Below are 22,019 nucleotides of genomic sequence, written 5' to 3'. Positions count from 1 at the left end.
TAAGGCCGAGGAGCCGGAAAAATTGTGCCCGGCTCTGCACTAGGATCAGTGCACTGCATTAGATGAACTTTTCTGCAGTGTTAGTGAGGGCATATTATTCATCCTCTTCAAACGATGTCTCATGTTAAAAAATTATGTTTTCTGTCAGTTTTTATTTTTTGTGCTGTTGCTTGTTATTTTACAGACATGGTTTGAATGTAAAATGGTGATAAAATAAATGAATGAAGTGGTGGCCAGTGTTATTTTCTTCTTTCCTTCGCCCATTCGTTTCTTGCCTCACGAATCTCCGGACTTTGTCGAATTTTCGCGATTCGGGAATTTTTTAAATGAAACAAGGAAGAGAAACATCTGTTCTCATCAGCTTTTCTGATTTTTGGAACCTTTTATGTTGGGCCGATCCCGGCGGTACTGCAATACCGGGCCAACCCGCGGCAGGGATGGAGTAAACTCCGGGGACCCCGCCCATGTTCAAAAATCAGATTAATATTCTGGTCCAGCAATGCTGGACGTATCAGATATTAAGCTGATAAGAACAGATAAGACGTTTATTGAATAAGATGCCACGTACATTGGTTCATTCAGAACATCAAATGTGTACATTTCCCCTTCTTTGGGGTATTGTTATACAAAAGGGCGACCCACAGAGTGTGGGCCGCCCTAGTAAAAAGCATTGGCTTTAATACAGTGGTTTCTGTGGCCCCTCAGTCAGGGGCCACTTTTCTCCGGCGGTCTCGAAGTGAGACCGACCGGGTATTGGCTGTTTGCTCATAGTTTATGTCTTTGTTCATAGTTTTCTCTTTTTTTTCTCTTATATCACTTCTCACTGCACTGCTCACGTTCTCCTTAAGCCATTTATCCACCATGGCGGAGTTTATTGCTCTATGACTACGGCACTTAGGGTTTTTGGGGAAATAATTTGTACAAACTTGCCATTTATACCCCATGGCGTACATTACATATATTGTTATCTTTATTTACAGAGCGAAGAAAATAGAAGATCTGGAACGATCGCTGTGTTTGCCACGCCGCTCCTTTCCGCCATTCAGCATCCCCTGCCACGCGCCGTCGCCTCGGGGCTTCCCACGCGGCTCTCCCACGCGCAGGCAGCAGCAGACGACGCCAGGCTGGAAGGAGGAGGGAGGGGAGGGCTTGGGGGAGGAGGGGGCGGGAGGGAGCACGACTCGGCGAAGCATGTTTCACCCTAGCGCCGCCAGAGCGCTCTCCGCTCTCTCTCACTTCTCGACGGAATTGGTTAATTCACCCCCCCTGCCGTCTGGCGGCATTCCGGCGAACTAACCACTTTGGGGGCAGCCACCGTGCTGCGACTATGGCCGTCTATCGCTCTGATCGCGCGGCTTTGCGGCAATCTTTGTTTGCACTGCCCTCAGGGGACGATTCACAGAACATTCATACTATCGCCGCGGCAACAAAAGACCGTCCTTTCGATGCTGACATTGTTGCCGCGACGCATTCACACTATGAAAACATGCACACTCACACTATAAACACATACACAAGCACGTTATCGGCCACGTCTCATCACACACGGGACTGCCCTCAACACAAAATACATATTTACAGCGGGTTTATTCCAATCACTCACACATTGCGCCCGCGAGAATCTATCATACCAACGCACTATTTACACATTCACACATTCGCGCGGTGCCTCACTTCCAAGCGAATAATCGCATTGCGGTCACTATCCGTCGCTAAAAAAGCGCTCGGAGTGAGGCCGGCGAGAAGAAAGTCGATGCCAGACCGTATTTTCACTGAGAAGATTTCCTCGCGGGCACATAAATACACACACACACGCACACTATTAACACTATTTACACACGTGCCTCCTGGCGTCACTAGGCGACGTCCTAAGGGAGCACGCTGGGACTGGGGGACCGGGGGAGGGGAGGAGGGGAGGGAAGGGGCGTGGCCGGAACCTCCGGCGCCGCGTCCGCTGGCCGCTCCCGACGCCCGATGATCGCCGCTCCGTCGTCGTCGTCCTCTCCGCCGCCGTCGACAGCCGCTCCGCGCTCCTGTGGTGCCACCGCTCCCGCGATGTACTGCCGCGCCCCGGTCATGTGTTCGACGTAGATGTCCCGCGACCATTTGATAGCCGCGGTGATCATCTGACGCCGAACACTGCGCATGCGGCCCTTCGGCACTCCCAAGCGAGTCAGGAGTGCGTCATTTCCGGGTGCCCACGAGCCCAGAGCTCCCACCACTAACGCCTCCAGGCTGTGCGGCACCCGATACTCCGACCGCACGCGCATCCGCTCGACCAGGGCGTCGTACTTCTCAATCTTCTTCTCCCGAGCGGCGGCGAGCGCGGCACTTCGGTTGTCGAACGGCACCACGACGTCCACGACGATCACCTCCCTGTCCGGTCCCTCGTCCCACGCCACCACATCCGGCCGCAGAAGACTCTCGTCACCTGGCACCCTCCGGTCCAACCGCACCCGCCAAGATGATGGAAGTGCCGCACGCAGAATTTCCACGATGGCGTCGTGGCGTCGACGCCATCCGTCAGAGTGCGCGAGGCAGTGGCAAATGACGTGAGGGAGTGTCTCATCTGCCTGCCCGCACACTCTGCACCTCGTGTCTCCCCTCGCTGCTCCTCTGCGGGCGGCGTTCAACGGCAGCACGTTCAGGCGGGCGCGGTGAATGAAGCGCCAGTCGCAAAACCGGATCATGCGCCCCGCCCCGACGAAGTGATTGCTGTCGGGACATAGGGAAGTCGCATCAATGACTTTCCCTTGATCCGGTTTCGCGACTAGCCTCCTCCGGAAGGCCTCTCCCACGGCGCGGATGAGGTAGCTGAAGAGGCGCCTCCTCGCTGGCGCCGGCACGACGATTTCTCTTCCGTTCGGCGAAGCGAAAGCCAGAGACACGGCGAGCTCGCGTCTGGCATCGCTCCACCGCCAAGTCACGGGGACGATATTCGTCAGCTCCTTGGTGGCGCGGCGGGTGCGGCTCCACACTGATGCCGCCGCGTTCGTCCCCGTGCCAATGGTCTCGTCGTCGGCGCCGTTGAGGTAGGAGCAGAGGGTGCCTCTTCCGATCGCCGCTGCATTTCCGGTCCTTCCGACGCGCCTCTCCACCACGTCGCGCAGAGTATGCCACGCCACGTTCGACACGCTCGAGTCGGGACACGTGAGCATGCGGAATGCGTGCACCACCGCAAACACGTCCTTCCGCACCGCGAGCGGCACGTGTCCCCCTCCCCCGCGCCCTCTAGGCATGGCGACGATCTCCCTCGATGCGCGAGTCGGCAGATGCATCCACTTTTTCACCGAACGATGCATATCTGCGTCGACTCGCGCGATCGCCGCCTTGGGCACGGGCGTGATGCGGAGCGTGTAGTCCAGGCGTGGCGTGAGGAACGTGTGGACTGCGTCGATCTTCTGCCACGGCGCTAACTCGCTTTCGTCTAGGCGCCGCAGGTCCTCGTGGATGTTGTTGAGGACGCCATGCGGTACCGCGTCGACGCCGTGGCCCACGGGTGAGCCGAGATACTTGTATGACTCACCGCGTGCGAGTGCACGCATGTCCGCTCCCTGCACTCGGAAGATCGTCGGCCGCACTCCTCGTTCCTCTCTCTGCGTGTTGGACCGGAAATCCATGTGTAGCGACCCGCACTTCCTTGCGTTGAAGCGCAGGCCGCACCACGACGCCGCTGCTCCCGCGACGTGCAGCAGGCCTCTCAGCATCCCCGCATCCTTGGCGACGAGGACCAAGTCATCTGCGTAGGCCAGCACGCAGACCGACGTTGATCCTATCGCGAACGCGGAGATGGCCCGCCGAGCGAGGACAGCACGGATCACGGGCTCCAGGGCGAGATTAAAAAGGAGCGGCGACAGCGGGTCCCCCTGCCGCACTCCGCAATTCACCGGAATCTCGCCCGTGGAGCCGCTCGCCGTGATGATGTTGGTTGTGCTGCCCGCGTAAATCTCGGCGATGGCCCCCACCATCCTTTCAGGCATGCCCATCGCGCGCAGCATCCGCGCGATGTGCGCATGCGGCACCGACCCAAAGGCATCTGTCAGATCAAGCCACGCCACCGCGATCTCCCTCCGCGCGCTCCTGGTGTAGTCGAGCGCGGCTTGGAGCACGAAATTGTGCTCCATGCATCCTTCGGTGGCGGGCAAAAATCCTTTTTGGGCCGGAAATGACAGGCGCCGGCCGCGGACCGCCCAAGCCGCGATGCGGTCCGCGAGCACGCCTGTGTATAATTTAGCGATGGTGGGACTGAGAGCGATCGGCCTCCAATTGCCGATCTCATCTTCGTCGCCGCCCTTGTGGAGGAGAATTGTGTTGCTCTCCTTCCACTCCTTCGGCACCCGGCCTGCCCGGAAGCAGAAGTCGTAGATTGCCGCCAGCACGCGGCAATCCGGATCTATCTGCCTCCAGGCCGAATAAAGTACGCCGTCTGGGCCGGGTGCGGTGTTGTGGGTGCGACGAAGGCGCCTGCTGACTTCTCCCGCGGTGATCGGTCTCATCAGTGGAGCCGCATCCTCTTCTTCTCGGCCGCTGCGCTCGAACGGCGGCACGACGGAGGGCGCGGCGAGCGCCTCGTCGTACCGCGGCCGCTCCCGCGAGAAAAAGGCTTTCACCTGCGGCAGCGGAATGCGGCAACGGTCCGCATCATTGCCGCCGCAGACTCGTTTGAATGCCTTCCCTTTCTTCTCGCGGTAGAGCGCCTGCAGCTCCGCAGCGGTGAGTGGCGGGTCCTGCCTCCGTTGCCGATGAGACGCTGCACCCCGGGAGAGTGGAGAGGTTATCCCGCTTGCCGCCCGTGCCGCGTCGCGCATCGAGCGCACGACGCGAAAGATGCCGTCCGCGCCATCCCCAGCGAGGCCAATCTCAATCAGCCAGGATTGTTGCTGGAGAGTGGCAGGTGCTGTCACAGACGGCGCTTCAAACTGCGTCGCGACGGCGTTCAGAAGATCGTCCGGAAGTCGCGACGCAGTTTCTCTCGCGTCTGGGCGGACGCGGAACGCACCCGTGCGTCGAGGTGGCGCGGCCGGGTTTAACGACCGCACCACGCGGGGAAGGGGGGGGGACACGGGTGCATCCAGGGCGCGGCACTGTGTGGCGGGGGATGCGGGATCATCCATGGCGCGGCACTGTTGGGCGGGGGGTACGGGATTATCCATGGCGCGGCACTGTGGAGTGGGAGATGTGGGTGCGGCACTTGGGCGTGGTGGGGAAGGGGCATTTGGGCCGCCTGCATCCACCCTGGCGCCTCCGTCCCTGGATGGACCGGCGCCAGAGTCGTTTGCGGCCTCAACGGATACACGCCCCTGGCGTGGGGAGGCCAAGCCACTCGGGGCATCGCGGGGGGCGGTGGAGGAGGTTGTGGTTGAAAGGCGGGTGCCGGGTGTGGCACCGGGGAAGGCGCTCGCGGGATATTCACATTGTTAATCACTTCCTGTGGCGGCGGAACGGGATTACCGCCCCTTCTCCGCCTTCTCTTGCGTCTTTTCGCATTGTTGTTGGATTCCGCTTCACTAAGAACTGTTTGGAAGCGCGGGGGATAGTGCCGCTCCCTCTCACCGCCGTGCCGCGCTTCATTATCTCTTGCCACGCCTCTCCGCAGAAGGAGGCGCAGCTGAGCAATCTCCTCGGCGGAGAGCAGGGGCGCCGGCGCGGCGGGTAAACGCACACGATCGTCCTGCTCGCGGTTACTTACACGCGGCGGTGATTGGGGGCGTGCCGTCACTTGTGGGCGTGGTCCGGGTCGGGATATCAGTGGAGGGATGGGTTGCGATGCCGCTGGTGGCCTGGCGTCTTCTCCCGCTGCGTCGCGACGCCTCTCCGCGTTCCGCCTCCGCCGATTGCGGCGCCTATTGCGGTTACGCCGTCTCCGCTCCTCCGATGAGACGCGGAAATGCTCCCACGAAGCATCGTGCCTCCAATCTGCTGGCAGCGGCTCGTCCGAGATGACGCTGTAGTCATCTCGGGGGCGTGGGGGCGTGGAGGGGGAGTATGGGACAAGGGGCGCCGCACGCGGAAGCTCGCGACCTATAACTCGATCCGGTGATCGCGCCTGAGAGACGTCCACACACGGATCATGCACACACACACGCGGGGTCACACGCACCTCGACCGCTTCGGCGTCACGATCAACGTCGGTCTGTGTGCCGACAGACCGACACGCCCACCTGTCAATCGTGACGTAGCGCTCAGCGGTCGAGAACGGGGATGCTGGCGACTCTTGGCCGTCCAGATGATCTCGCCGTGGCGAGAACCTATCGGCAGCCGGTAGACCGAGCTCTACGTCTGGCGTTGGCGACGTCAAGCCGTCCAACGCGACGCCTCGGCGCGCCTGCACAGCGTCCTCCGAGGCGTCACAAGCACTGTCACGCACTTCACACACGCAGGCACTGGGGCGTGGCGAACGAGGCGACGCCGGGTCGTCCATCGTCCGCGGAGAGCACTGGGTGTGGGAGGGTGTGGGTGACACGTGAGTGGGGGAGGAAGAGGGGGGCTGAGATTGCGTATCCCTGAAGATAATCTCAGGAGAGATAGTCGCACGGACGCCTAATGAACGTTCCGCGAGACCGGGGGCTAAGGGATGGGGGCGTGGCAACACGGGGGCGTGGTCGCTCACTGGGGAAGACACGTACTCGATGACGAGCGGATCGTTCATCTGAGTCACTATCTCACTCACTCGGTCACTGATCAGTGGTCGCGAGCTGGACGAACTGGAGGGGGAGGGACGTGGGGAGGGGTGGTGATTGGCAGTGGGTGTCATGGGAGAGGCGCGTGGGTCCCACGTGGATGCTGTGTCGATCCCGTGCTCCAGTAGGTCTCGCCATGAGTCGCTGATCCGTTCGGCGGGGGAGGGGGGATGCGGCGTGGGGAGTGGGAGAGAGGGCGTTGAGCAGGCGGAGAAGGGGGGGTCGATGGCGTCACGATGCTGGTACATCCTCACCTCCTTCCCTTTCCGGCGGCCTCGGCGTACGGCGAGCGGCGGCGTGGGCTGAGAGGACGCCATGACTGATGTTGCCGCGCCACGTGTGCACCAACCACGTGGTTAGCAACAGCCAAACCGCTCACCCTACGACCGCCAAACTCGCACAGGCCGTTGCACACACATACATAAACACAATATGAAAAATACACAACACCACCTTGCACCCAACTCTATATTTTCGTAGTCAAAGTCGGCCGAGGGTAGGCGCCGCTATACGGCACCCGGGGCGTCTTAGAAAAGTACGCACACGCACAGACACTGAAAACGAACACAAAAACATCCACAAAACATTTCACAGGTGTGCCGGCACACACACCCGAGATATTGGCCGCACCCGAGATTTGGCGCCAAAACGCTAAAACGCGAAGTATGGGGAATTTCGGCACCAAATTCTGAAAGCAGAGGGAAAGGACACAAACAAAAACACTGTTAAAATCTCAAAGTCGTAGCACTTGCGGGTGCGGCACCACCACAGTTTTAAACTTAGGCACCGTCGACGCCCAGTGCGAAGTCGGGGCGGACGGCTCGAGCGCTTGGCAGGCAGGACCGGGGGGACTAGCCGGTATCCTGGCTTGCGGCGGTCGGTTTCAGGAGCGCTCCCCAGACACGTCCGCTCTCTACACTTTGATCTTAGCCATAAGGCCGAGAAGCGATAATTAATAAATTTTTCCGGGGTTCCGGGACGGTTTTTCGGGTATTTTGCGTGATGAGGTCGGATGGTGCGGCGGCGGTGTGCGGCGAGAGTTTTTGAGGCGAGGAACGGTCTCGGAATGGCGAATTTTAGGCGTGAGAATGGGAAAAAATTCGCATGAAAGTGTTGTGTGGAGACTCCGGGAGTTTTGGTGTCGTCGGCGGGTCCGGGAGAGTCGTAGGAGCGTCGCGGACGTAACGGACGCGGTCCGTTTTCCGGGCCTTCGGTGCCATCTGTCGTGTGGGATCGCAGCGTCCTTCGTGGAGCATCCTGCGTTCGCTTCCCAGGGGAATGCTTTGGTCCTGGGAAATTCCCAAAAAATTGCCATTTCCGGGGACTCGAAGAAGTCACTCAAAATCTTCCAGAAAACGTCAATAAACACGATGAGAGAGCATTATCCTACTCACTCGAGTCATGCATTTTCTTTCGAAATGCTGAAATTCCGGGGAATCTGATGAAAAACTGCTTAAAAAGTCCTCTCCGAGGAATTGATTAAAAACTGCCTAAAAAGTCCTCTCCGGGGACTGGAAAAAATGTCCAAAATCTTCATCAATGGCTAGAATACGGGACGGAAGAATCGGCATCAGTCAATAATTTCGAATGTTTTTGCAAAAAATATCGGCATGAAATGCAACTCTCCGAAAGAAAGCAATTCACGGTTTCATTGGACACCTGTTTTTCGTCATCATTCGCGACCCTCATTTTTTTACACTTGAAGTAAACAGAGTGCCGACGCCATCGTCGGCCTCCGGGTCGAACTATCTGCCAGCGGCACGGCCCCCGCGAAATTCGACTGCGCTTTCAGTGGAAGGCGTTCATTGTTAGCGACGACTCCTTGGTAACGCGGATGAATGCCGCGTGTATTTCACCAGAAGCGTGATGCGTCCGTCTTGTCTCGTCATATTCGCAAGAAAAACTTGGAATTCTCGAGGAAACCTACGCTTGGCGGTCATTTTCCATGTTCACTCGATCCGGTGAATATTTGGAAGTTATTTTATAAATCTTGCATTCACCTAATTTCCGTGTGAAAAGTGTGCGGAAACTGTTTCGACAGCTTTCCGGAAGGTTTTCTTAAAAGTGAAAAATTTCATCATCATTCCCACGACGTATGTCACTCTTGGCATGCGAGTCCCGTACCCATATACTACACTCCTATGTTAGCCATAAGGCCGAGGAGCCGGAAAAATTGTGCCCGGCTCTGCACTAGGATCAGTGCACTGCATTAGATGAACTTTTCTGCAGTGTTAGTGAGGGCATATTATTCATCCTCTTCAAACGATGTCTCATGTTAAAAAATTATGTTTTCTGTCAGTTTTTATTTTTTGTGCTGTTGCTTGTTATTTTACAGACATGGTTTGAATGTAAAATGGTGATAAAATAAATGAATGAAGTGGTGGCCAGTGTTATTTTCTTCTTTCCTTCGCCCATTCGTTTCTTGCCTCACGAATCTCCGGACTTTGTCGAATTTTCGCGATTCGGGAATTTTTTAAATGAAACAAGGAAGAGAAACATCTGTTCTCATCAGCTTTTCTGATTTTTGGAACCTTTTATGTTGGGCCGATCCCGGCGGTACTGCAATACCGGGCCAACCCGCGGCAGGGATGGAGTAAACTCCGGGGACCCCGCCCATGTTCAAAAATCAGATTAATATTCTGGTCCAGCAATGCTGGACGTATCAGATATTAAGCTGATAAGAACAGATAAATTGTATTTATTTAGTATATTGCCAAATACAGAGTTATATCCAAAACAGATATTGTTACAGATCCCCCCACCTTTCGTGGGGGGGGATGATACAATAGGGCAACCCACCAAGTGTGGGCCGCCCTGGTAATAGTTTTTGGCTCTATTACAAATTAATATTGGCCCCTCACTTAGGGACCACTTTTCACCGCCGGCCTCGAAGTGAGGCCGGTCGGGCAATGTTTATTAATGTTCAATGTTAATTTCACACGCATTTCGCTTCTTCAATCTTCATACTCATTCACACCAGGGATAATAATTCACACCATTCACACATTTTATTTACATTCCATTCATTCCATACACACATGCGAGGCGACCACTTATACCCCGTGGCCGCCCGCTCTCTCATACCTGCGCCGTGGCCACTTATACACTATGGCCACGAGCGCATTCATCTCCGCCGCGACGTTCTTCTGTCTTGTCTTCCCCGTCCGAAGGCGCGTGGAAGGCCCCCTAGTTCCACGCGCCACCGCTCCACGCTGCCTGCAGCCGGTCGCCGGGAGCGCGCAGAGTCCCCAGGTCCACGCGCAACTCCTCTGCGCATGGCTGCTGCTGGCGTCGTCGGCAGGGCGGCGGGGACGGGGAGGGCGGGGGGGAAAGAGGGGCGGAAGCACTGGAGGTGAGGCGACATTCCTCGAATGCCACCGAAGGCCGCCGCATTCTTCTCCTCCCCCACTACCGCCACAGAGCGGAGAGACACACACACTAACACAACACTCACACACATTTGCCCTGGCTTTAGGCCGCTCCCTCCCCTCCGTCACTGGCGCTTGGGAAAGGGCAACGGAGGGGAACACCTGCCTATCGTGGGAACGGCCTGCAGCGAAGCCGCCGCCGGCGCGCCACCTGCCCGAGACTGCGGCCGGCGGGCGAACTGAAAACTTCGGCGGGCGACACCGCACGATGAAATTGACCATTTAAATCCCTGGGCGCGCGCGCACGCGGCAATCTCTATTTACACTACGCCCAGGGAACATTCACACGTTCGCCGCGACAACGAAGGACCGTCACGTCGATGCTTACATCGTTGCCGCGACGCACACACACAGAAAAACACACTCATGGCCACATCGCGTCACACACGGTGCCGCCCCCGACACAACACATACACTCGAGGATGGTGGGAAACACACACAATGAAGAAGCGAAAACACAAAATACACACACACACACATTGACTGCCCGTGAGTATTCCCTTCACTTCACGCGATATATACAAGAACCATTCACACCATGGCACGCTACCTCGCCTCCGAGTGAATCGACGCATTGCGGTCACTGTCCGTCGCACTAATTACACTCGGAGGGGGTGCCGTAAATGGAAAGTCGATGCCAGACCGTACTTTCGCATTCACACAACACAAACACACGGGAATCTCACGGGCCCTAACCTTACACGAATATAAATATGAACATATATACACATGGCTCCTGGCGTCTCGGGCGGTGAGTGGACGTCCTCAGGAGCACATTACACAGGGGCAGGGATCAGAGGGGGTTACGGGAGGGCAAGGGGGGGCGTCGCGGTCCCTCGGCGTCCTTAGACTCGGCTCCCCTCGTCCAACGATGGGAGCTCCGTCGTCCGGAACGCCGCTCTCCCTCGACGCCGCGCGGTCCTCGGCGCCTCCCGCTCCAGGCTGCTCCGTGGCGGCGTCTCTGCTCCCTGCCCCTCCTCCGGCGGTGGGTGCGGCAACCCGGATGGGAGTCTCTGCCGGCGGGTACTGGCGGACCCCGGTCATGTGCCCGACGTAAATATCCCGCGACCACTTGATGGCCGCGAGAACCATCTTTCGTCGGGCACGGCGAATGCGGGATTTAGGGATGTGGAGCCGGGCGAGGAGAGAGTCATTCTCCCACGTCCAGCTCCCCAGTGCGCCTACCACCAACGCGTCGAGATGGACCTCCATCTTGTAGGCGCACCGGACCCGCATTCGATCGACCAGGGCGGCGTATTTTTCGATCTTCTTCGCCTTCGCTGCTGCCATGGCCTCCGGTCGGTTCTCGAAGGGCACTGTGATGTCGATCACGTGGATCACGCCCCTCGGAACCTCCCAGATGACCAAGTCGGGACGCAGCAGCGACTCGTCGCCAGGTACCCGCTGATTCATTCGCACCTCCCATCCTTGCGGCAGCTCAGCGACCAGCAGACTGATGATTTCGTCATGGCGCCGGGTCCACCCGTCCGCATGCGGCAAGCAGTGGTTCACCACATGCGGCAAGGTCTCCTCCGCGTGTCCACAGACCCGGCACCGAGTGTCTCTCCTGGCCGCTCCTCTTCTTGCCGCATTCAGGGGGAGAACGTTCAGCCGCGCTCTGTGAATGAAGCGCCAGTCGCAAAACCGGATCCCCACTCCTCCCGACACCCAGTGGTTCGAGTCCGGGTGTCGAGAGCTCACTGCTATCACTTTTCCTTGATCCGGCTTCGCGACCAGCGAGCGCCTGAAGCCCTCCCCCATGGCCGCCAAGATGATTCCGTGCAGCCTCCTCCGGGCAGAGGCCGGCACGGTCATCTCTTCCCTCGACGGCGTCACTCGCTGGACGACGATGGCCAACTCCGCCCTGGCGGCGCTCCACGCCCACCGGATATCCACGAAGCGCCGCAGTTGCCTCGTCGCCGCGCGCACTCTGGTCCAGTGCGATGACGCCGCGATCGTTCCCGTCCCGACGACGTCGTCGGCGGCGCCATTGAGGAAGTCGCACATCGACTCCCTACTCAGCACCGCCGTCCGTTGCGTCCTTCCCGTCCGCCTGCTGATGATGTCCCGCAAGGTGTGCCACGCCACATCCGCGACGCACACGTCCGGACATGTTAGCATCCGGAACGCATGCACCACGGTGAGCGCATCCTTGCGGGCCGGCAGCGGGACGTAGCCACCCCCTCCCCGGCTCCTGGGGAGGGAGATCATTTCCCGCGCCGCGCGGGTCGGGAGACTCATCCACTTCTTCACCGTTCGCTGCATCTCCTTGTCGAAGTCGTGGATGGCCTTCTTCGGGACAGGGACGATTCGGAGGGGAAATTCGAGACGCGGTGTCAGGAAGACGTGCACCGCGTCTATCTTCTGCCACGGCGCCAAGTCCGATTCGTCGAGCCGCCGGAGATCCTCGAGGATGGAGTCGAGCGCCGTGGCGGGCGCCGCGTTGACTTTCAGGCCGATCGGTGCCCCCAGGTAGGTGTATGAGTCACCTACGCCGAGCGACCTGATGGGAGAGCCGCAGATGGAAAAGGGGGTGCGTTGAACACCCCTGGAGCGCTGTGGCGTCGTGCATCGCCAGTCCACGTGTAGCGATGCACACTTCCCCGGATTGAAGGTCAAACCACAGCACTCGGCGGCCCTTCCCGCGACGTCCAGGAGCGCCACGAGCGATTCCGCACTCCCCCCCACGAGGACTAAATCGTCCGCGTACGCCAAGACTTTGACGTACGCAGTCCCCATGGGAAAGCCTTGGAGAGTGCGATCCTCCAATATCGCTCGCAGAACGGGCTCCAGCGCCAGGTTAAAAAGGAGAGGGGAAAGGGGGTCCCCCTGACGAACACCACTCGTCACAGTGATCGAATCCGTGACTCCACCCGCTGCAGCTACCGTCATCGTGGAGCCACGGAGCATGTCCTCGATCACCGTGACGCACTTCACTGGGAGGCCGATCTCGCGGAGCACTCGCAGGATGTGGTCATGGGGCACCGACGGAAAAGCGTCGGCCAAATCGAGCCACGCGACGGCCACCTGTCCAAAACTCGCCCTCGCGTGCTCTATGGCCGACTGGAGCACGAAGTTGTGCTCCATGCAGCCCTCCGTGGCGGGGATGAAGCCCTTTTGGGTGGGGAACGAAAGGCGCTTCCCACGGAGGGCCCAGGGGAGCATCCGGTCCGCCAGTACGCCCATGAACACTTTGGCCAACGTGTTGGCCAATGAGATCGGCCTCCAATTACGCACTTCGTGCTCACTCCCCCCCTTGTGCAGCAGGGTGACCCGCGTCTCCTTCCACTGCGGGGGCACCCTCCCTAACTCCACACACCGGTTGAAAATGGCGGCCAGCACCTCGCCATTAAAGTCAACACGCCGGTATGCGGAGTAGGGCACGCCGTCAGGTCCCGGAGCCGACGCCCGCGTCCTCTTCAGCCGGTCGATCACCTCTTCCGGTGTGATCGGAGAGGTGATCTCCCGCTCGCCGCTCCCTCGACGTCCTGGTGGGAACTCCGGGATGAAAGCCGGCCATGGCTGCGTCGGATCGTAGGGGGGGGAGGGACGGGTGAAGTGGGCCTTGAGGGAAGCCAGTGGAATTTCACATAGCTTTCCGGTCGGGGCGCAAATCCACCGGAAAGCTCTTCCTTTCCCGCTGCGGTAAAGTTTTTGGAGGTCTGCAGCGGGCAAAGGGCGGGGGTTGGGCCGGGGGGTCACCGTGGGGAGCCTGGGAGGGGGGTTGAACACAGCGGCTGCCGCTGTGACCTCGCTTACAACGGCAAAGAGTGAGTTCGCGTCGTTTGCCGTCTGGAGGTCACGCAGCCACTTCTCCTGTCTTTCACTCAACTCCCCCTCCCCTTCGTCGCCTAAGGGTGCGGGTACGGGCACCAACACCGGGGCTGGGGGGCCGGTGACCCATGTACCGGGGGCCAGCAGTGGGCCGGGGGGCTCACTACCCACTGCTGGTGGGGGGCTTGGTACATCGGCGGAGGGGGGAAGGGGGCCGCCTGTGTCATCCGTTGGGCCTCCATCCCGTAACGGATCGGCCACTCGGTCTCCTGCGGCCCCCAGGGAAAATTGCCCCGGGCGTGTGGGGGCCAGGCCACTCGGGGCATCACGGGGGGCGGGGGGGGAACGGGAGCTCGCACGAGAGTAGGAGGACGGTGTTGGGGCACAGGAGGCGGGCCACGCGTCGTCGGAGAAGGCGCCGATGGAGGGGGAATGACGTCACCATTCCCCCTTCTCCGCCTTCTTCTTCTCCTCACTACCTCCCCCTCCGGGCGATGCTCTGCTTCCACCTGTCGGCGAAAGCGCGGAGGCAGCTCTCTCTCCCTTCGCAGGGAATGCTGGGGCACTTGAGGGGCCGGGAGGGGAGCACCGCGCGCAGCTGCGCCGTTCCGGAGAAGGGCGCGCAGCTGCGCCACTTCACTGGGGGAAAACAGCGGCACTGGGGCAGTGGGTACGAGCTCCCTGTAGGGGCGCATGTCTGGACGCCGTTGAGTCAGGACGGGGGGAGGAGGGGTGGGTAGGGGTTGAGGACGATGAATGGGAGGGGGCGGGGGACGGCGAATGGGAGGCGGTTGGGGGCGGACACTAGGGGAGAGTGGCCTGGCGGGCTCCCTCGTCGTCTGCTCCTCGCGGCGTCTTCTCTTCCTCCTCTTCTTCCGCTCCCGATTCCTCCGCCGCCTTTCCTCGGAGGAAACGCGGAACTGCTCCCACGATGCACCGCGCATGTGGGACCTGCCGCGCTCCTCTTCCGGAAGGGGGATGTCAGAGATCGGACTAAGATCTCTGACGTGGCAGCGGGGGGTGAGGGGGGAGGGGACGGAAGGGGAATAGGGGACGAGGAACACCTCGGGATCCGCCATGGTGCACTCCGGGCCACGCACTTCGTCTGTGTCGGAAACCGAAGCACACACACTTTCCCCACACGCAACACTTGCGGAGGCAGATGGCTCGTTGGTCTGCGTGCCGACAGACCGATACCGCCACCTGTCCACCACCACAAACCGCTGCGTGTCGTCACAATGTGTTGTCGGCGACAGCAGGCCGTCCGACAACGCCCCCTGGGGCGGTACGGATCCGTCCTCCAGGGAGCCACCACACAGGGGAGGGGAAACACGCGGCGACACCGGGCCGTCCTGCGCTTCGTCTCGGCGCGGCTGCGCACCGTCCTCCGAGACGACACTCACACATTCACTCACGCTCGCACGAGGCGACGCCAGGCCGTCCATCGCAGACGCAGCTGGGGATGACTGCGGAGCACTGGGAGTGGGGGAGACGCGAGAGGGGGAGGGAGACTGTGTCGGGAGGAACACAATCTCCGGGGATGGTCCACGGACGCTAGGGCAACGTTCCGTGACACCAGGGGCAAGGGGGAGGGGGCGGGGCAACACTGGGTCATGCACTGCGGGGGCGCTGTCAATGTCGACGATAAGGTCGTCCGACGACGCACTCGCAGGGGCGGATCCCGAGGGAGCACTTATGGGGGAGGGGAGGCGGAGACGGGGGGTGGCGAGGAAGGCGGGAGATCGGGTCGGGGGCGAAGCGAGGGCTCGTGGATCCCACGACCCGGCACTCCATTCCTCTTCCAGCGTCCTCCGCCACGAGCGGGTAATGCTCCCAGCGGAGTCCATTGCGGGAAGCAGCGACGGGGAGGCCTGGGAGTCGGGAGGGGCGTAGGGAGCATCACGAGGGCGATGCACTCCCCTCTCCTTCGCCTTCCGGCGGGTCCGCTGGGCGACAGGCGGTGTTGCCATGCTGGGAGGGCGGGAAGTTGGCGCGCGGGAAGCACGTGGCGGGGAACCACGCGGCGAGGGACCACGTGGCGGGGGACCACGTGCTTAGCAACAGCCGAACGGTGCACACTACGTGCACCAAAGTTGCTCGGGCTGTTGCTAACACTGACACAAACAAACACACAAAAGCACAACACTCTATCTCACACACAACTAAACATTTTTACAAAAAACCGCGCCAACTTCCGGCGCCACTGGCGGGCGCCACCGGGGTCGTGGAGAGTCGAACTCGCGGCCAGTAGCACCAAACACACTTCTTCACTCCCTCCCAAAATTTCTCGGGTGTGCCGGCACACACACCCGAGAAAAACGGCCCCCCCGAATTTTGGCGCCTTTTTCTAAAATCCGCAATTTGCGAGAAATCGGCACCAAAATCGGGCAGGGGGGGGCTGGCACACACACTTGCACTTGACCAAAGTGGCCGGAATCCACGCCCCGCGGTTTGGGCACAACCGCGGTTTGTAAATTCCGGGCTTTGGCGGACGCTCGAAGTCCGAAGATTGACGCTCTCTCTCCGGCGGGCAGGGCGGCAGGGATGAGCCGGGGAGTCTCAGCGCCGTCGGGGTCCCGGGAGCTCTCAGCAGGCACGTCCGCACTCTTCAAGACTACACTTTGATCTTAGCCATAAGGCCGAGAAGCGATAATTGGATAATTTTTCCGGGGTTCCGGGACGGTTTTTCGGGTATTTTGCGTGATGAGGTCGGATGGTGCGGCGGTGGTGTGCGGCGAGAGTTTTTGAGGCGAGGAACGGTCTCGGAATGGCGAATTTTAGGCGTGAGAATGGGAAAAAATTCGCATGAAAGTGTTGTGTGGAGACTCCGGGAGTTTTGGTGTCGTCGGCGGGTCCGGGAGAGTCGTAGGAGCGTCGCGGACGTAACGGACGCGGGCCGTTTTCCGGGCCTTCGGTGCCATCTGTCGTGTGGGATCGCAGCGTCCTTCGTGGAGCATCCTGCGTTCGCTTCCCAGGGGAATGCTTTGGTCCTGGGAAATTCCCAAAAAATTGCCATTTCCGGGGACTCGAAGAAGTCACTCAAAATCTTCCAGAAAACGTCAATAAACACGATGAGAGAGCATTATCCTACTCACTCGAGTCATGCATTTTCTTTCGAAATGCTGAAATTCCGGGGAATCTGATGAAAAAATGCTTAAAAAGTCCTCTCCGAGGAATTGATTAAAAACTGCCTAAAAAGTCCTCTCCGGGGACTGGAAAAAATGTCCAAAATCTTCATCAATGGCTAGAATACGGGAGGGAAGAATCGGCATCAGTCAATAATTTCGGATGTTTTTGCAAAAAATATCGGCATGAAATGCAACTCTCCGAAAGAAAGCAATTCACGGTTTCATTGGACACCTGTGTTTCGTCATCATTCGCGACCCTCATTTTTTTACACTTGAAGTAAACAGAGTGCCGACGCCATCGTCGGCCTCCGGGTCGAACTATCTGCCAGCAGCACGGCCCCCGCGAAATTCGACTGCGCTTTCAGAGGAAGGCGTTCATTGTTAGCGACGACTCCTTGGTAACGCGGATGAATGCTGCGTGTATTTTACCAGAAGCGTGATGCGTCCGTCTTGTCTCGTCATATTCGCAAGAAAAACTTGGAATTCTCGAGGAAACCTACGCTTGGCGGTCATTTTCCATGTTCACTCGATCCGGTGAATATTTGGAAGTTATTTTATAAATCTTGCATTCACCTAATTTCCGTGTGAAAAGTGTGGGAAACTGTTTCGACAGCTTTCCGGAAGGTTTTCTTAAAAGTGAAAAATTTCATCATCATTCCCACGACGTATGTCACGCTTGGCATGCGAGTCCCGTGCCCATATACTACACTCCTATCTTAGCCATAAGGCCGAGGAGCCGGAAAAATTGTGCCCGGCTCTGCACTAGGATCAGTGCACTGCATTAGATGAACTTTTCTGCAGTGTTAGTGAGGGCATATTATTCATCCTCTTCAAACGATGTCTCATGTTAAAAAATTTTGTTTTCTGTCAGTTTTTATTTTTTGTGCTGTTGCTCGTTATTTTACAGACATGGTTTAAATGTAAAATGGTGATAAAATAAATGAATGAAGTGGTGGCCAGTGTTATTTTCTTCTTTCCTTCGCCCATTCGTTTCTTGCCTCACGAATCTCCGGACTTTGTCGAATTTTCGCGATTCGGGAATTTTTTAAATGAAACAAGGAAGAGAAACATCTGTTCTCATCAGCTTTTCTGATTTTTGGAACCTTTTATGTTGGGCCGATCCCGGCGGTACTGCAATACCGGGCCAACCCGCGGCAGGGATGGAGTAAACTCCGGGGACCCCGCCCATGTTCAAAAATCAGATTAATATTCTGGTCCAGCAATGCTGGACGTATCAGATATTAAGCTGATAAGAACAGATACTACACTTTGATCTTAGCCATAAGGCCGAGAAGCGATAATTGGATAATTTTTCCGGGGTTCCGGGACGGTTTTTCGGGTATTTTGCGTGATGAGGTCGGATGGTGCGGCGGTGGTGTGCGGCGAGAGTTTTTGACGCGAGGAAAGGTCTCGGAATGGCGAATTTTAGGCGTGAGATTGGGGAAAAATTCGCATGAAAGTGTTGTGTGGAGACTCCGGGAGTTTTGGTGTCATCGGCGGGTCCGGGAGAGTCGTAGGAGCGTCGCGGACGTAACGGACGCGGGCCGTTTTCCGGGCCTTCGGTGCCATCTGTCGTGTGGGATCGCAGCGTCCTTCGTGGAGCATCCTGCGTTCGCTTCCCAGGGGAATGCTTTGGTCCTGGGAAATTCCCAAAAAATTGCCATTTCCGGGGACTCGAAGAAGTCACTCAAAATCTTCCAGAAAACGTCAAGAAACACGATGAGAGAGCATCATCCTACTCACTCGAGTCATGTATTTTCTTTCGAAATGCTGAAATTCCGGGGAATCTGATGAAAAAATGCTTAAAAAGTCCTCTCCGAGGAATTGATTAAAAACTGCCTAAAAAGTCCTCTCCGGGGACTGGAAAAATGGCCAAAATCTTCATCAATGGCTAGAATACGGGAGGGAAGAATCGGCATCAGTCAATAATTTCGAATGTTTTTGCAAAAAATATCGGCATGAAATGCAACTCTCCGAAAGAAAGCAATTCACGGTTTCATTGGACACCTGTTTTTCGTCATCATTCGCGACCCTCATTTTTTTACACTTGAAGTAAACAGAGTGCCGACGCCATCGTCGGCCTCCGGGTCGAACTATCTGCCAGCGGCACGGCCCCCGCGAAATTCGACTGCGCTTTCAGTGGAAGGCGTTCATTGTTAGCGACGACTCCTTGGTAACGCGGATGAATGCTGCGTGTATTTCACCAGAAGCGTGATGCGTCCGTCTTGTCTCGTCATATTCGCAAGAAAAACTTGGAATTCTCGAGGAAACCTACGCTTGGCGGTCATTTTCCATGTTCACTCGATCCGGTGAATATTTGGAAGTTATTTTATAAATCTTGCATTCACCTAATTTCCGTGTGAAAAGTGTGCGGAAACTGTTTCGACAGCTTTCCGGAAGGTTTTCTTAAAAGTGAAAAATTTCATCATCATTCCCACGACGTATGTCACGCTTGGCATGCGAGTCCCGTGCCCATATACTACACTCCTATCTTAGCCATAAGGCCGAGGAGCCGGAAAAATTGTGCCCGGCTCTGCACTAGGATCAGTGCACTGCATTAGATGAACTTTTCTGCAGTGTTAGTGAGGGCATATTATTCATCCTCTTCAAACGATGTCTCATGTTAAAAAATTTTGTTTTCTGTCAGTTTTTATTTTTTGTGCTGTTGCTCGTTATTTTACAGACATGGTTTAAATGTAAAATGGTGATAAAATAAATGAATGAAGTGGTGGCCAGTGTTATTTTCTTCTTTCCTTCGCCCATTCGTTTCTTGCCTCACGAATCTCCGGACTTTGTCGAATTTTCGCGATTCGGGAATTTTTTAAATGAAACAAGGAAGAGAAACATCTGTTCTCATCAGCTTTTCTGATTTTTGGAACCTTTTATGTTGGGCCGATCCCGGCGGTACTGCAATACCGGGCCAACCCGCGGCAGGGATGGAGTAAACTCCGGGGACCCCGCCCATGTTCAAAAATCAGATTAATATTCTGGTCCAGCAATGCTGGACGTATCAGATATTAAGCTGATAAGAACAGATAAGACGTTTATTGAATATGATGCCAAGTACATTGGTTCTTTCAGAACATCAAGTGTGCACATTTCCCCTTCTTTGGGGTATAGTTATACAAGAGGGCGACCCACAGAGTGTGGGCCGCCCTAGTAAAAAGCATTGGCTTTAATACAGTGGTTTCTGTGGCCCCTCAGTCAGGGGCCACTTTTCTCCGGCGGTCTCGAAGTGAGACCGACCGGGTATTGGCTGTTTGCTCATAGTTTATGTCTTTGTTCATAGTTTTCTCTTTTTTTTCTCTCTTATATCACTTCTCACTGCACTGCTCACGTTCTCCTTAAGCCATTTATCCACCATGGCGGAGTTTATTGCTCTATGACTACGGCACTTAGGGTTTTTGGGGAAATAATTTGTACAAACTTGCCATTTATACCCCATGGCGTACATTAAATATAATGTTATCTTTATTTACAGAGCGAAAAAAATAGAAGATCTGGAACGATCGCTGTGTTTGCCACGCTGCTCCTTTCCGCCATTCAGCATCCCCTGCCACGCGCCGTCGCCTCGGGGCTTCCCACGCGGCTCTCCCACGCGCAGGCAGCAGCAGACGACGCCAGGCTAGAAGGAGGAGGGAGGGGAGGGCTTGGGGGAGGAGGGGGCGGGAGGGAGCACGACTCGGCGAAGCATGTTTCACCCTAGCGCCGCCAGAGCGCTCTCCGCTCTCTCTCACTTCTCGACGGAGTTGGTTAATTCACCCTCCCTGCCGTCTGGCGGCATTCCGGCGAACTAACCACTTTGGGGGCAGCCACCGTGCTGCGACTATGGCCGTCTATCGCTCTGATCGCGCGGCTTTGCGGCAATCTTTCTTTGCACTGCACTCAGGACGATTCACAGAACATTCATACTATCGCCGCGGCAACGAAAGACCGTCCTTTCGATGCTGACATTGTTGCCGCGACGCATTCACACTATGAAAACATGCACACTCACACTATAAACACACACACAAGCACGTTATCGGCCACGTCTCATTACACACGGGGCTGCACTCAACACACAATACATATTTACAGCGGGTTTATTCCAATCACTCACGCATTGCGCCCGCGAGAATCTATCATACCAACGCACTATTTACACATTCACACATTCGCGCGGTGCCTCACTTCCAAGCGAAAAATCGCATTGCGGTCACTATCCGTCGCTCAAACAGCGCTCGGAGTGAGGCCGGCGAGAAGAAAGTCGATGCCAGACCGTACTTTCACTGAGAAGATTTCCTCGCGGGCACATAAACACACACACACGCACACTATTCACACTATTTACACACGTGCCTCCTGGCGTCACTAGGCGACGTCCTCAGGGAGCACGCTGGGACTGGGGGACCGGGGGAGGGGAGGAGGGGAGGGAAGGGGCGTGGCCGGAACCTCCGGCGCCGCGTCCGCTGGCCGCTCCCGACGCCCGATGATCGCCGCTCCGTCGTCGTCGTCCTCTCCTCCGCCGTCGACAGCCGCTCCTCGCTCCTGTGGTGCCACCGCTCCCGCGATGTACTGCCGTGCCCCGGTCATGTGCTCGACGTAGATGTCCCGCGACCATTTGATAGCCGCGGTGATCATCTGACGCCGAACACTGCGCATGCGGCCCTTCGGCACTCCCAAGCGAGTCAGGAGTGCGTCATTTCCGGGTGCCCACGAGCCCAGAGCTCCCACCACTAACGCCTCCAGGCTGTGCGGCACCCGATACTCCGACCGCACGCGCATCCGCTCGACCAGGGCGTCGTACTTCTCAATCTTCTTCTCCCGAGCGGCGGCGAGCGCGGCACTTCGGTTGTCGAACGGCACCACGACGTCCACGACGATCACCTCCCTGTCCGGTCCCTCGTCCCACGCCACCACATCCGGCCGCAGAAGACTCTCGTCACCTGGCACCCTCCGGTCCAACCGCACCCGCCAAGATGATGGAAGTGCCGCACGCAGAATTTCCACGATGGCGTCGTGGCGTC

The 22,019-nt window shown here is 57.5% G+C and overlaps 2 non-coding genes and 2 pseudogenes across 2 annotated transcripts; all 4 read right to left on the bottom strand.

Annotated features, from left to right (window-relative positions):
• Positions 1–383: 383 nt before the first annotated feature.
• Positions 384–559, bottom strand: LOC124173715 (annotated as a pseudogene).
• An 8,655-nt stretch (positions 560–9,214) lies between these two features.
• LOC124173718 lies at positions 9,215–9,424 on the bottom strand (annotated as a pseudogene).
• An 8,692-nt stretch (positions 9,425–18,116) lies between these two features.
• On the bottom strand, positions 18,117–18,309 carry LOC124173809. Its single transcript, XR_006868770.1, has one exon. It is a non-coding gene; the product is annotated as a U2 spliceosomal RNA (small nuclear RNA).
• A 1,583-nt stretch (positions 18,310–19,892) lies between these two features.
• LOC124173733 lies at positions 19,893–20,078 on the bottom strand. Its single transcript, XR_006868720.1, has one exon. It is a non-coding gene; the product is annotated as a U2 spliceosomal RNA (small nuclear RNA).
• Between the last annotated feature and the right edge of the window lie 1,941 nt (positions 20,079–22,019).

The sequence above is a fragment of the Ischnura elegans genome, chromosome 1 (assembly GCF_921293095.1).
Source record: "Ischnura elegans chromosome 1, ioIscEleg1.1, whole genome shotgun sequence".
NCBI lineage: Eukaryota > Metazoa > Arthropoda > Insecta > Odonata > Coenagrionidae > Ischnura > Ischnura elegans.
This window is presented reverse-complemented; position numbering and strand designations above follow the sequence as displayed.